General features: G+C 40.2%; 1 protein-coding gene across 1 annotated transcript in view; it reads left to right on the forward strand.

Annotated features, from left to right (window-relative positions):
- The first annotated feature begins 597 nt into the window (after positions 1–597).
- The window catches only part of SLC35F4 (solute carrier family 35 member F4), a 310750-nt gene continuing 296727 nt past the window's right edge, over positions 598–14620 (forward strand). Inside the window, exon 1 of the mRNA XM_058429823.1 lies at positions 598–680. The gene's annotated coding sequence lies outside the window, so the exon portion shown is untranslated. The remainder of the gene's footprint in view (positions 681–14620) is intronic.

Genomic DNA, 14620 nt, shown 5'->3' on the forward strand with positions numbered 1-14620 from the left:
CGGAGGGGACCTGGTGAGCGCTCCTGACCGCCGTCGGCCGGCTCACCCTGGTGGATTTACGCCCAGAGGAGGCTAACATGGCTGTTCACTTAGCGGCAAGTCAGCCCTAGGGGCTACATGCCCCGAAAGCCCCTACTGCGTGCGGGGCGCTGGGGACGCAGGCTGGGGAGGGTCGGGGGAGGGGCTGGCGGGGGCGGCCGACCCAGACGTGCGTCCCGGCGCTGGTGGGGTCAGCTCGTTCACTCCGGGCTGTTGAGACGCTGCCAGCGCGGGAGTTACTCCCGTTACAATATCTTTAGGAGGTTCTTCACCCTGGGCAGAGAAAAGAACCTGCTCAGGTCTCCGAGCCCCAGAGCTTGGAGCCAGAGACTCGTGCAAAATACTGGAGGCGTGGAGGGTGGGGGTCTGAGAAGGGGAGGCGACAGGGCCCCCACCACCTCCCCGCCGCACGTCGCGGCCACCGCTTTCTTCCAGCTAAGCGAGGTCATGCGGCGTGGATGCTTTCACGTTTCTGGACCAGTTTTATTGGGAGGGCGATGAGGTGTGCTCTGCTCGCAGTCCCCCTTCCCCAGTACACAGACCCACTAGCTATATTTGCTGGGATTAGTTCTACTGGCGACTGAAGTGCAGCTCATTTTTCTTCGAATCGGAGGAGTAGCTGCGGTTTAGTTTCTATGCAGGTGGGCTTTCGCTTTTTTCTTTATCAATGCATTTCTGTCGCAATAGATGGAGCTTAATTGATGTTTTTGCCGTTATTGTTGTCAGAAGCTTGGAAGCTCCTAGATGCATTTCTGATTCGTATTTTTCTATGACATTTGGGGTGCAATCAACATTACAGTTTCTGCGAAGCGTGGGACCCACAAAAATTCCGGCACAAAGACAAGAAAACACTATTTTTTTCATGTAACTTTCTCCCCTACCATGCTTCCTCTCTATTGAATAATAATTCAAGAGCTTTGTTCCATGGGCTGTTCTCACGCAGATATTTTCTAGTTCGATATTTCATTTGGTTTCAGGAAAGGCCTATCTGATTTGGATGGTTTCTCTCTAGCTGTTTTTAGCATTAGGGGCTTAAATTATTCATTTTCCATACAAAAGTAATTATATAGTGTTAGAATTTTCTGGAAAGAAAATAACACACTGTGGAATGCCCTTTGAAGTCTCTGTACTATACACTCAAAAACTTCTCCTTTTTTATTGGCAAAGGATTTCTTTTTTAACCCTGGAAACATAAGTAAAGGAACTAATATACCTTGTGGAAATTACTTGACTTTCACCTTTGAATATTTTAATTAGGAACCATGGAATTTTAGTGGCTTCGAGAATGTAGAAGCTGTGTGTGAAATTACAAGACTCAGGGTGGTTTATTATTGTAATTTTTATGACAATGGAACTTTGGCTAACAATGAACAATCCAAAAAGAATACTGAAAAAGTGACATTTTAGATAAGGACATGTTCATATTATATTTTTGTACTTGCTCAAATAGCTGCACATGCTTCATTTGCAATACAATAACAGGACAAAAAAAGGGAAGAGCACTGGCCAAGGCTATAACTGGAAGCCAAAAGTGATAAAGATTAACTTGGCATGGTTATTTGTGATGGGCACTTACCTACCTAAGTTCAGACCATAGAGTTAAAAGAGTGAAGGCAGAGAATCTCACAAAAAGAGAGAATTAAGTGATAGTCAGATAAATCTCAGGATGTTCATGCTTTCGGAAGTAGAGAAAGATTGCTATTTTGCACAGTGAGAGACTGAGAGAGGAGAAAGCTGGAGGAGGGCCAGGGAACCGAGCACCATGAAATAGTCCTGTCCTAATGCAGGCTTCGACTAGTAAACAAACACACTGAAGCAAACCAGTACAATATGGTCAATTGATTTGGCTGTTACAGGGAATGAGCAACAGCTTAGGGGAAGTCTGGAAAAATATACTTAAGAAAAGGCTACAGTGATGAATATATAATATGTGAAAGCAAGGTGACTTTCTCATTTCCTGTCTGATCACATATGAAGGACAATCTCTAGATATCTACGCCATTTACATTTTTGGAGATAGATGGGGACTTACCTCTAAGAAAATGCACTGAAGGGCCGGGCGCGGTGGCTCACGCTTGTAATCCCAGCACTTTGGGAGGCCGAGGCGGGCGGATCACGAGGTCAGGAGATCGAGACCACGGTGAAACCCCGTCTCAACTGAAAAAAAAAACAAAACAAAAAAATTAGCCGGGCATGGTGGCTGGCGCCTGTAGTCCCAGCTACTCGGAGAGGCTGAGGCAGGAGAATGGCGTGAACCTGGGAGGCGGAGCTTGCAGTGAGCCGAGATTGCGCCACTGCACTCCGGCCTGGGCGACAGAGCCAGACTCCGTCTCAAAAAAAAAAAAGAAAATGCACTGAAGATCAAGCCTTCTGTTAATGCATCCTGCTGTTTGCTTGTACCTTGTTCAGAAAAAGTTCTAGTAGTCAGGCTGATGCAAAAAAAGAAATATAATAGAATTCAGATAAATGAAGGTACTTTAATGGGCAATAGGGCATTTGTTTTATTTATCCTGTTCAATTAATGAACAGTTATTGAGTAAATATAAACAAGAAATCTGGATACAAAGATGATTAAAGGTGGGTGCAGTGTCCCATGTCTGTAATCCTAGCACTTTGGGAGGCCAAGGCAGGAGGATTGCTTGAGGCCAGGAGTGCAAGACCAACTTGACCAATGTAGTGAGACACTGTTTCTATATTTATTTAAACATTTTTTTAAAAAAAGATGATTAATGCATAGTGTGGTTACTTAGGTAGGGAATAGATTCATTCATTCAACAAGTGTTAATTGAGCACCTCCTATGTATCAGGAGTACATCAATGAGCAAAACAGACAAAAGTATTTTCCTTTTAAGAACTTAAGTTCTAGTGGGAGGAAACAGGACAATAAAGAAATAAACAAGTACATAAATTATTTAGTATGTTTCAAGGTGATAAGTGCCTTGTGAAAAATTACAACAGGATAAAAAGGATAAAATATTCTGGGGGTAGAAATTGTCACAATTTTAAATAGGCTCATCAGGGAAGTCCTCATTGAGGAAGTAACAATTCAGCAAAGACCTGAAGGATATGAGGGAGTTAGCCATATGGACATCCAGAAGAAGACATTCTGGGCAGTGGGAATAGCTAGTGCAAAGCTCTGAGGTAGAGTGCAACTAGCATGCTGGAGAAACAGCAGGGAGGCCTGCATGGCTGAAGTGGAGTGAACAATTGGGAAAGTGGTTGAGATGAGGTCACTGAGGATCCAGGAATGCAGATAAAGGAGGGCCTTAGAGGTCATTGTCAATCCTTTGGCTTGTATTCTGAATGAAATGAGCATTTGACGAGTTTTGGGAGAAGAGTGATGTGACTTATCTTACACAAAGATCAGTCTCACTGCTGTACTGGGACAGGGTAAAAACACCTAATTAGTATGTTATTGTGATAACGTAGGTGAGACATCATGGTGGCTTGAACCGGAGTTGTAGCAGTAGAAGAAGAGAAAGGTGGTCAGAGTCTGCATATATTTGAGATTAGAGCCAATAGAGTACCCTGATAGATTGGATATGGTATCTGTAAGAAAGAGAGGAGTAAAAAATGACTGCATCTTTTCTGGTTGACTAAGTTTGAGTTGCCATCAGCTGAAGTGTGGAAGGTTTCAAGGTAGAGAAACTTTGGAAAGGGGTGAGGGGTGGATTGTCAGGGGATAAGGATAACATTTTAGAGATGCTAAATGTAATTGGAGATGTAGAGTAAGCTTAGAGTTCAGAGTAGATGTCTGATTGGAGATATAAATTAAGGATTTGCCAGTACTTGGGTGGTATTTAAGGCCTAAGACTGGATGAGACCTCCAAGGAATGAATGCATATAGAGAAGAGAAGAGGCAGAAGGATTGAATTTTGAGACACTCTGACATTAAGAGGTTCAGGAAAAGAAGAAAACCATCAAAGGAGACCAAGAAGGAGCATCCAGGGAGATAGGAGGAAAACCAGGAACATGTGATATCCTGGAAGCCAGTAAATAAAAAGTTTGAAGGGGAAGAGATTAGCTGAGTCCAATGCTATTGAAAGGTCAAGTAAAACGAAGACCGATTGAATTTGACAATTGAAGGTCATGGGTGATCTTGACAAGAATGTTGACAAGAGCACATAAGGATAGATAAAATGGATTAGAATGTGTATAAGAGAGAATTAGAGGGAAGAATTGGAAACTGTGAGTATAGATCCTCTGCAAGGATTTTTGTGCAAAGGGGAGCAGAAGAAATGGAGGAAGCAGGCTCAAGAAAGTTTTTCTTTCTTTAAAGATTGGAGAAATAAGAGCAAGTTTGCAGGCAAATGAGAATGATTCAATAGAGAAAGAAAAATTAATGAAGTTGGAGAGATAGTGTATGGAAACTAGTGCATAAGAGAAGGGACATTGCCTTAGATAGGAACATGGATATAGGGTAAGGTGTGTGGGGCCCGTTTGGGAAAGTGTATAACTGAGATGGTGGGAGTCTGTTGAGGTTCTCTTCTGGTTGCTGCAGTCTTCTCCAAGTAGGAAGAGAGATCACCAAATGAGAGTGAGGATGGTGGAGGACATAGTAGAGGCTGGAGGAAAGAGAAGGTGTGAATAGTTAAAACAAATAGGGAGAGTGAATGGACTGGGGAAGTGTGCTCAGGTTGTCTGGTAGCCTTAAGTGTCCATTTAAAGTTTTTGGTCACAAATTTAAAGTAAGACCAGCCAGTAGGTTGGCTCATTCATTAACACGGTAAAGGCATGGAACAAGTAAAGGTAAGTATATAACCAGAGTTACAGATTATCCAGTGGGTATTAAAAAATAGGGACAACAGAGTTGTATACAAAAGAGTTGTATTATTAAAATGATTGATCATGGAATTTAAACCTGGTAAGCAGAGAAGAGGAAATCTAGATAGCTAGGGACAGGGAACAGATGGTAGGTTCCATGAATTAGAGGTCTCAGTAGAATCAAAGACTAGTGGAAGTTAGCTGGAAAGGTAGGAGGTGGTGGGTTGTATGCTATAAGAAATTTAATTCATTTCCATAAGTCAAATGAAAGGATAAATTCATTCATGTTTTATTGTACTCCATTATTGATATTTTTGGGGTGAGTATTCTTTTTTGTGTGTTTGTATAGGGAAACAGCGTGTTGATGTATGGTTGAATTAAACCCTATTGGTTTGGAAATTGATTATATTCTTAAACCTGCCAGCAACTGGCTCTGAGACCTGGGACATCTCTCTGTGGACATAGGTTTTCTTGTCTGTGAAAAAGAGAGTTGAAATCACTGTTTTAGAACAGCCATGCAGTAGGTCAGCTTTGACAGCTTTCAAAACAGTCCCACTTTCCCTGGAAAGATATCAGTAAAGGAGTACATTTACTTCACCTCTCTTAACCCACCTTTGGTAAACAGTTGCCTCTCTTTGTTCTGTGCCTTTGCACCTGTTGGCCTTTTGTTTTTTCTATACCCCGTTAGTGATCAGGTACTATGATGGTTGTGTATTGGGAGCTGCAATTTGTAGTAAATATTTTCTCTTTTACTTTGGTACCAGCTCTGGTATCATCCCCACTTCACAAAGAACTCTACCCGCTTCTGGCTCTCTTGGCTGTCTGGGTGCTTGGACGGCCGCTATGACTTAGCATTTCCCAAGGTTCTAGCTTCAGCTGTGTCCTCTCACTTTCTGCCTTCCCTGAGTGAGCTCACTTAATCCCACGGCATTACCATTTTTGGTGTGTCTGTACTTCTAGGCCCACTTTTTCTGAACCCACACCCATATTTCAAAATCCCTTCGAGCATTCTACCTGAATGTCCTCCAGGCATGTCACACATAAAACCAAAGTCATCATTCTGTGCTTAAAATGTGCCTTTTCCTTCTTATTATGCATTTCAGCTTCTAATGTCTATATCCAACCAATTGCCCAAGCCAGAAACTTCGAGTTATCCTCAACTGCTGCCCTTTCCCCTTGCCCTATAATCAGTTAATGAATCCTATACGTTTTACCCCAGATATGTGCTTTCCAGTCCTGCGGTCACTGCCTTCTATCCATCACATCTTTTGCCCAGCCTCAAGTCCTTCCAATCCAGCATACACACCTTAAAAATATTTACTTCCCCGCAGTGCAGATCTGTCCATCTCACACCACTGATCAAATACCTGAAGTAATTTTTCACTTTCTGTGGAATAAAGTCCGAATTACTTAGCATGCCACAGTCTGAACCCAGCTTATATTGTTCTATTTTAGCACATATTTCTCCCCGCTACACCACAATCCTCTAATTGCCTAAGTAATACATGCTTAATGCAGGAAATCTGGAAGGCAGAGAGCAAAGAGAGATTACAACAAAATTACTCATAATTCCACTACCAGAGGTGATTAGTGTTAACATTTTGGTATATATCCTTTCAGTCTTTTTTATGCCCATGGACACATGCAAGAGGCTTTTATTTTGTACTGAACATTTATCTCGTTGGTCTATATTGTTTGTAATAACTTAAATTTTAGTGGATGCATATAGTCTTCCATATATGCGAGCACTTTAATCTACTTCACCAATCACTAGTTGTTGAATTTTTAGTCCAACTTTTCCTTTTATTTCTCTTGCTCTCTCTCTCTTCCTCCCTCTCTCTCTCTTCCTCCCCCTAAGCCCCCTTTCTTTTTAAGAGATAGGGTCTTGCTCTGTCACCCAGGCTGGTAGTGCAGTGATGCAATTATAGCTTACTGCAGCCTCAAACTCCTGGGCCCAAGCCATCCTCCCACCTCAGCCGCCTGAGTAGGACTACAGGTGCGTACTATCACACTCAGCTAATTAATTAATTTTTTTTTTTTTTTTTTTTTTTTTTTTTTAGAGATCAGGTTTGAGACCAGGTTGCCCAGGCTGGTCTCAAACTCCTTCAAGTGATCCTCCCACCTCGGCCTCCCAAAGCACTGGGATTACAAGTGTGAGCTACTGGATTGGCCCAACTTTTCTTTTAGATCTTATATCCCATATGGTCTTCGCACACTCTGGTCATAGTCTCATCATGCAGCTCATTGTTTTTTTTTTTAATAGTAATTCTTTTTTTTTCTCTTTTTTTAAAAATATGCTTTAAGTTCTAGGGTACATGTGCACAACGTGCAGGTTTGTTACATATGTATACATGCGCCATGTTGGTGTGCTGCACCCATTAACTCGTCATTTACCTTAGGTATATCTCTTAATGCTATCCCTCCCCACTCCCCCAACCCCACAACAGGCCCTGGTGTGTCATGTTCCCCTTCCTGTGTCCAAGTGTTCTCATTGTTCAATTCCCACCTATGAGTGAGAACATGCAGTGTTTGGTTTTTTGTCCTTGCAATAGTTTGCTGAGAATGATGGTTTCCAGCTTCATCCATGTCCCTACAAAGGACATGAACTCATCCTTTTTTATGGCTGCATAATATTCTATGATGTATAGGTGCCACATTTTCTTAATCCAGTCTATCATTGTTGGACATTTGGGTTGGTTCCAAGTCTTTGCTATTGTGAATAGTGCCGCAATAAACATACGTGTGCATGTGTCTTTATAGCAGCATGATTTATAGTCCTTTGGGTATATACCCAGTAATGGGATGGCTGGGTCAAATGGTATTTCTAGTTCTAGATCCCTGAGGAATTGCCACACTGATTTCCACAATGGTTGAACTAGTTTACAGTCCCACCAACAGTGTAAAGGTGTTCCTATTTCTCCACATCTTCTCCAGCACCTGTTGTTTCCTGACTTTTTAATGATGGCCATACTAACTGGTGTGAGATGGTATCTCATTGTGGTTTTGATTTGCATTTCTCTGATGGCCAGTGATGATGGCAGCTCATTGTTGTTATTGTGCTCATGCTCTTTTGCTTCTCAATGCTTTACTGCACTTTGGCCCCAGTGCTCCCTCTCTGTTTCCTTCATCTCCCCGCAGAAAGCTCCTATTTATCTTTGTAAGTGCCGTTTAAATGTGCTGTCCTCTGTAAAGCTTCCCAAATGCCCCAGGCTGGTTAATCCTCCCTCTGTGCTCCTGTAATGCTGTGTATTCACCTCTGCTCCAGCATTTAACACACTATTTTGGGCTTTTTGCTTTGCACAAAACTATCTCACCCATAGAGCTTGGGGAGAGCAGGGGATTTATCTTTATTTATTTTATCTTAGGCAAAGTGGTATATTTTGTTGCTCAATAAAGTTTATTGTGCTAACGAATGAAATATTTAGTTCCATTTGAAGAAATTAGAGAGCTAATTATTTTCACACAGAAAAAGAAAGAGTACATGATGGTAGTAGTGATTAGAGAAAAAAAATTACCAGCAATGAATGAATCAAATAGATGTACTTTAAAGAATGAGAATACACTAAATGGTGTTTTATGATCATTTTACCTGCCTGGTTGTAACTTCTGCATTTGTGCGTCCTTACTTCCTTCTTAAGATTTTCTGTGCTTCAATGGGGGAAAAGGTAATTTTTTTTTTTTTTTTTTGAGATGAAGTCTTGCTGTGTTGCCCAGGCTGGAGTTCAACGGCATGATCTTGGCTGACTGCAACCTCCGCCTCCTGGGTTCAAGTGATTCTCCTGTCTCCACCTCCCGAGTAGCTGGGATTACAGGCATGCACCACCATGCCCAGCTAATTTTTTATATTTTTTAGTAGAGACAGGGTTTCACCATGTTGGCCAGGCTGGTCTCGAACTCCTGACCTCAGGTGATCCACCCACCCCGGCCTCCCAAAGTGCTGGGATTATAGGCGTGAGCCACCGTGCCCGGCCAAGGAAAAGGCAATTTTTTAAAAACACAGAGTAGAATAAAGTTACTGAATTACAAGAAAGAAAATGTGGTTTCTCCTCTTTCTTCTTTTGAAGTTGTTAGTATTGATCTTCCTGGTACAATATTAATACTGTATAACTCTTATGCACTTTAACTGGAACAAGTTATGAAATTCTCTATTACTAGTGAAATAAATGCAATAAATAACTATCCTTGTTCATATTATGTTTATATCCTGAGAGTAAGATTTGTGCTTTTTTATGTATGAGACGAAGTGCTTTGTAAACAGTAACAAATAAATACCATTAATATATAGTTTTGAGAAGTATTTTGTAATATGGTTTTAAATTAGAACATATAAGGTCTATGTTGATACTAAATATCATTGTATATGTTGTTGATGTTAGATAGTGTGGTAGTTTTTACAGTGTTTATTCTGATGTGTATTTTGCATTTAAAATATAAATTTACATATAAACTGGATATTTGTAATGCAAAATACTACTTCCACTAGCTAATACTTGGATTTAACATTAAATTTTAGATGTACTTTATTTTGAAAGCCTATCTAAGATCTGCTTTGTGGCTACAAGGTCTAATGCAAAGACCACAAACTTTGGCAACAGAAAGACCTAGGTCTATACTCCTGCTATGCTACTTGCTAGCCATGTTTTTAATATACTTTAAGTTCTGGGGTACATGTGCAGAATGTGCAGTTTTGTTACATAGCTATACACGTGCCATGGTGGTTTGCTGCACCCATCAACCCGTTACCTACATGAGGTATTTCTTCTAATGCTAGCTCCCCCACTCCCTGACATGACACCTGGGCATGGTGGTGCATGCCTGTAATCCCAGCTACTCGGGAGGTGGAGACAGGAGAATCACTTGAACCTGGGAGGTGGAGGTTACAGTGAGCCAAGCTCATGCCATTGCACTCCAGCCTGGGCAACATAGCAACCCCCAATGGTGTGTGATGTTCCCTGCCCTGTGTCCATGTGTTCTCATTGTTCAGCTCTCACTTATGAGTGAGAACATGCAGTGTTTGTTTTTCTGTTCTTGTGATAGTTTGCTGAGAATGATAGTTTCCAGCTTCATCCATGTCCCTGCAAAAGACATGAACTCATCCTTTTTGATGGCTGCATAGTATTCCATGGTGTATATGTGCCACATTTTCTTAATCCAGTCTATCACTGTTGGACATTTGGGTTGGTTCCAAGTCTTTGCTGATGTGAATAGTGCTGCAGTAAACATATGTGTGCATGAGTCTTTATAGTAGAATGACTCATAATCCTTTGGGTATATACCCAGTAATGGGATTGTTAGGTCAAATGGTATTTCTAGTTCTAGATCCTTGAGGAATATCCACACTGTCTTCAACAATGGTTGAACTAATTTACACTCCCACCAACAGTGTAAAAGTGTTCCTATTTCTCCAGATCCTCTCCAGCATCTGTTGTTTCCTGACTTTTTAATGATTGCCATTCTAACTTGTGTGAGATGGTATCTCATTGTGGTTTTGATTTGCATTTCTCTAATGACCAGTGATGGTGAGCATTTTTTCATGTTTGTTGGCTGCATAAATGTCTTCTTTTGAGAAGTATCTGTTCATATCCTTTGCCCACTTTTTGATGGGGTTGTTTGTTTTTTTCTTGTAAATTTGTTTAAGTTCTTCGTAGATTCTGGATATTAGCCCTTTGTCAGGTGGATAGATTGCAAAAATTTTCTCCGGTTCTGTAGGTTGCCTGTTTACTCTGATGATAGTTTCTTTAACCTCCTCTCAGATCAACAGTTTTGTTCCTATAAAATGGGAATGATAATAGTTGCCTCACAGGTAGTTGGGAGGATTATGTAAGATAATGTTTATAGGGTGTCTGGAACAACATCCAGTTCAATGTATGGAAGCTGTTATAATTATGAGGAAATGAATAGAATCAGTTTTATGACTTCAAAGAACCATGCTCACTTTTTGCTTGTAAGTAAATGGCTTACCATTTATTTTTTGGTCATACCCGTAATTGTATTTTAAATTGTTGTTATTACAAATTATGCTACAGCAATTTAAACACAAGTATAAATTGTCCAAGTTCACAATGGTTTTTATTTTTGGTTGTTACTTTCTACTCTTTACCAATTTCTGGCTTGTCTCGTGCTAAAACAGAAAGGGGCAGTTCCACCTGGATTGCCTCCTGGGATAGCTTATTTAAAATGGGCTGGAAGCCATCTGTGATGAGGTGATTCCAAATGGGCTGAACCAAAAGAGATGAGGCAAATCGACAGCCAGTGAGTGGCAGAATGGGTCTACGTGTCTGCAGATGCATGCAGGTACTCAGGCTCCAAAGTAGGGTGAAGTTGGGAGAGAGGTAGCAGGGAAAGGTGGAATCTCAGTTGAAGATGGATAGCTTGGGTAGGATGGGGTGAAGATGGGATAGTGAGGGCAAATAGGTGGGGAGGAAGTGAAGGCTGAGGGTTAATTCGGGAATAGTGCATTGGAAGTAGCATTGTTCCTTTCATACATGGAGTGTTAAAGAGACGGTTCTTTTTTTAGCTATGTATGTAGCCACAAGTGTAACAGACAGCCTATTTTATCTTCTTCTTTTAAAAATATATCATTATGTTACAAACATATTTACATGTTCTACATAGTCTTTGGAGTTACAGTTTTTTTTTTAAAATTGTAAAGCATTTAACTACTTCAAGACACAGAGAAATATAAAGAAAAAGGGAAATAATCTTGTTACCCTAACACAAGTACCGTGTTTTTGGTTAATTTCTTTCCAGTTTTTCTAAGGCATACAGGACTTCACTTCTTGATTTATTGAGAAATATAAACTGTAGTGTAGTTATAATACAATTTTGTGTCTTGCTTTTTTCCCACCTAACATTTTAGGATAAGCTTTTTTTCATTTATTTTCATTTATCTGCTTTGAGAGGCTGGAATTAGATTCTCCTTTCAAAGATCTTGGCTTAAAGAATTTGGCAAGCTGGTTGTATGCCTTTTGAGACTAAGTAAAATCGAAAGATGTGGAGTAGTAGTGATGGTTTGTTTGGCTTCTAGTCATAAGACTCCACTTGAACTAGCTTAAGCAAAATGGGAGCTATTGAAAAGACACTGGGGAGTCTCTCATGGGTTTGAAGGGGAGAGATAAGATGGTGTAGGCTGAAATCAGGTCCTGGAGGGCTGTGGGGAAAACAGGAAGCCTTCTTCCTCTGTCTTTCATCTCTTTTTCTGTGGCACATGCTCCCCATTCTTGTCTCTTGCTTCAGGCTGGCCTTCTCTATTTCCTTGTCCAAATGGTCGAAAATAGCTACTGCCAGCAGTTCCAGTGTTTACATGTTCTCTATTCAAGAGAGCAGACAGATTGAGTGAGAATCTCTTACTTCTAAATCCAGATTCCTGGGGAAAGAGACATTTTGGCCCAATTTATGTCACATGCACACTCTTGACCCTATTGATGGTGGTGGTTTGGAGCAGGGTCAAGTTTCCCAATCATGGCTGCCAGAGGCCCTCTCCTGTAACCCTATTGACTGTATGAGGGAAGAGATGATAGTTTAGAGAAACAGAGCAATTGGTTGGACATTTAACTTAATAGCTATTTGGCTCACAGAACATTGCATTTTTTATACCAAATTATAGGCTTCAATCAAGATTCCATCTTTTCTTTCTTCTGGCCCTGAGAGCCCTTAGAGTGAATCGAGATAATATTTAGTGAACTTATAGATACTGTATAATCCTAGAAACAGAGAAAATTCAAGTGTCTAGAGTATAAGTCCTTGAGAATTCTGTTTAAGAGTGCCCATCTAGCACTGCAGACTACTTGTTAAGCTTCACTGAAGTGCCACTGGTTACATCAAGTTTGGAAGACATATTTCTTTTTCTAGGTCAGATAGGGCAAATACAACAGGTCTTTCAGATTCAATGTATGGTAATTGAGGATGACATTTAACATGGTATATTTAAACGGAGATTGAACATTACACTATCCTGCAGTCTGAGATTTGCTATATTTAGACCTAGGCTAACGCCAAGATGGCACTAGTGAGGTGTCAATAATGGTTTCATGGTACTGAAAACCAGACATAATAAGAATTCTTTATGCCTTATGAAGCAGAGATTCCTAAGGGAATTAGAGCCTGCAGGTTTTTCCTGCTAATATCTTACTAAACTCCAAGTCATGTGCCTTTGGTATCTATTTTGAGTTTTTGTTGAAACCTATGTTCAGTTATAGGCATTCTAGAGGACAGATCCAAATCCAGTGAGTTGGAGGCTATTGAGGCACCAGCTTCCCTGCTGGAGTTATGGTGACAGGGTCTGAAGAAGCGGTACTGCATCTAAAGTGATATTATTATTCCCACAGACTTTTTAGAACAAAGGTGCTTAGAAGTTAAGAACTTTTTGAAAATTGCAAGTGCTTGAAGCTGGAGCTGCTTGTCTTGTTCCTTTCTAGTCCACATCTGTGTAGCAACCATGATGATCTTTCAGAAGCATTCATTGGATCATGCCATTCCTCTGGTTAAAGTCATTAGTGGCCTCCTATATTTCTTTGGAAAACTATAAAACTCTGAACGCAGCTTATAAGATCTTACAAGATCTGATTCTTTAGCTGCCACCACACTTTCATGACCTTATTATGTTTTGGTTTTACTGGTTCCTGTTCCAGGCAATCTCGTTCGTCTAAGATGATGAACAAGCTCTCCCCTCTTCCTGGTGGTGTGACCTGTCTGGGCCCTCAACATTCCTCAGGTCTCATATTAAGTGCCACCACCTCTGAGAGCCCTTTCCAGCTTTGCAGCTCTATCACCTCATGTACTTTTTCTTTACAGCACTTACAGCACTTACCACAAGTGGCTAATGCAATTTATGTTCACTTTTGTGACTGTTTAATGCTTTTCTGCCCATTAGATTCTTACGTCCCTAAGAGTAGGTAGGGATGGATCTATTTTGTTCAGCACCGTATGACCAGCACAACGAACAGTGCCTGGGCACTCCATAAATATTGGCTGGATGAGTGATTAAGCCTTGTTGAAAATGTCAAATAGACTTTTTTTCCAAGATAATATTTTTATTTGGAATATTTTTAAATTTTTGAGAAAAGTTGCAATGATGATACAGAGAGTTCCCATAACCCCTCACTCAGCTTCCTCACTCAGTTAACACTTTTCATTAGCGTGGTACATTTGTCAAAAATGAAGAAACCAACAGTGGTGCATTATAATTAATTAAACCCTAGATTTTATTTGGATTTCACCAGTTTTTCAATTAAGGTTCTCATTCTGTTCTAAGACCCAATCCAGAGTACCAGATGGCATTTACTTGTCATGTCTCTCAGGTGGGCTTTTAATGCATTAAACTTGAAAAGTTCAATTTTATAGGAACTTCCTGGCACACATTTTAGGGCTTGGATCAGATTACATTTGAAAATTTAACTGCTAGTTTTCAAGATGAGTAAGGATTAAATTGATGTTTGACTTGATGTCATAATTGCATACTAGTTTAGAGACTGTTTTACAGTATGTAACAGTGGTTTCTAGCATTTCTATGTTTAACATGTTGGAGATACAGAAATCTTTGAAAATCTGATCTATGAACTACTCATCTATCCCCCAGATGCACATATACACCAAACATTTTCATGCAGTTTATTACATTGGAAATTTACTTCACAAGTACAGGCTATAAAATAATTCCACTGAGTTTTATCTATTTTTAAATTTCACAATAATGTATGCAAAATTTAATGGTAATATCTGGAAGATGGAAGTAATTTAAATTTGTTAAAATATAAGTGAACTTTAATTTTATTCAAAAGTAAATTTTAGTGAGAAAACTCTTGTGGTTGAACTAATA

Source organism: Hylobates moloch, unplaced genomic scaffold, assembly GCF_009828535.3.
Source record: "Hylobates moloch isolate HMO894 unplaced genomic scaffold, HMol_V3 SCAFFOLD_16, whole genome shotgun sequence".
Lineage (NCBI taxonomy): Eukaryota > Metazoa > Chordata > Mammalia > Primates > Hylobatidae > Hylobates > Hylobates moloch.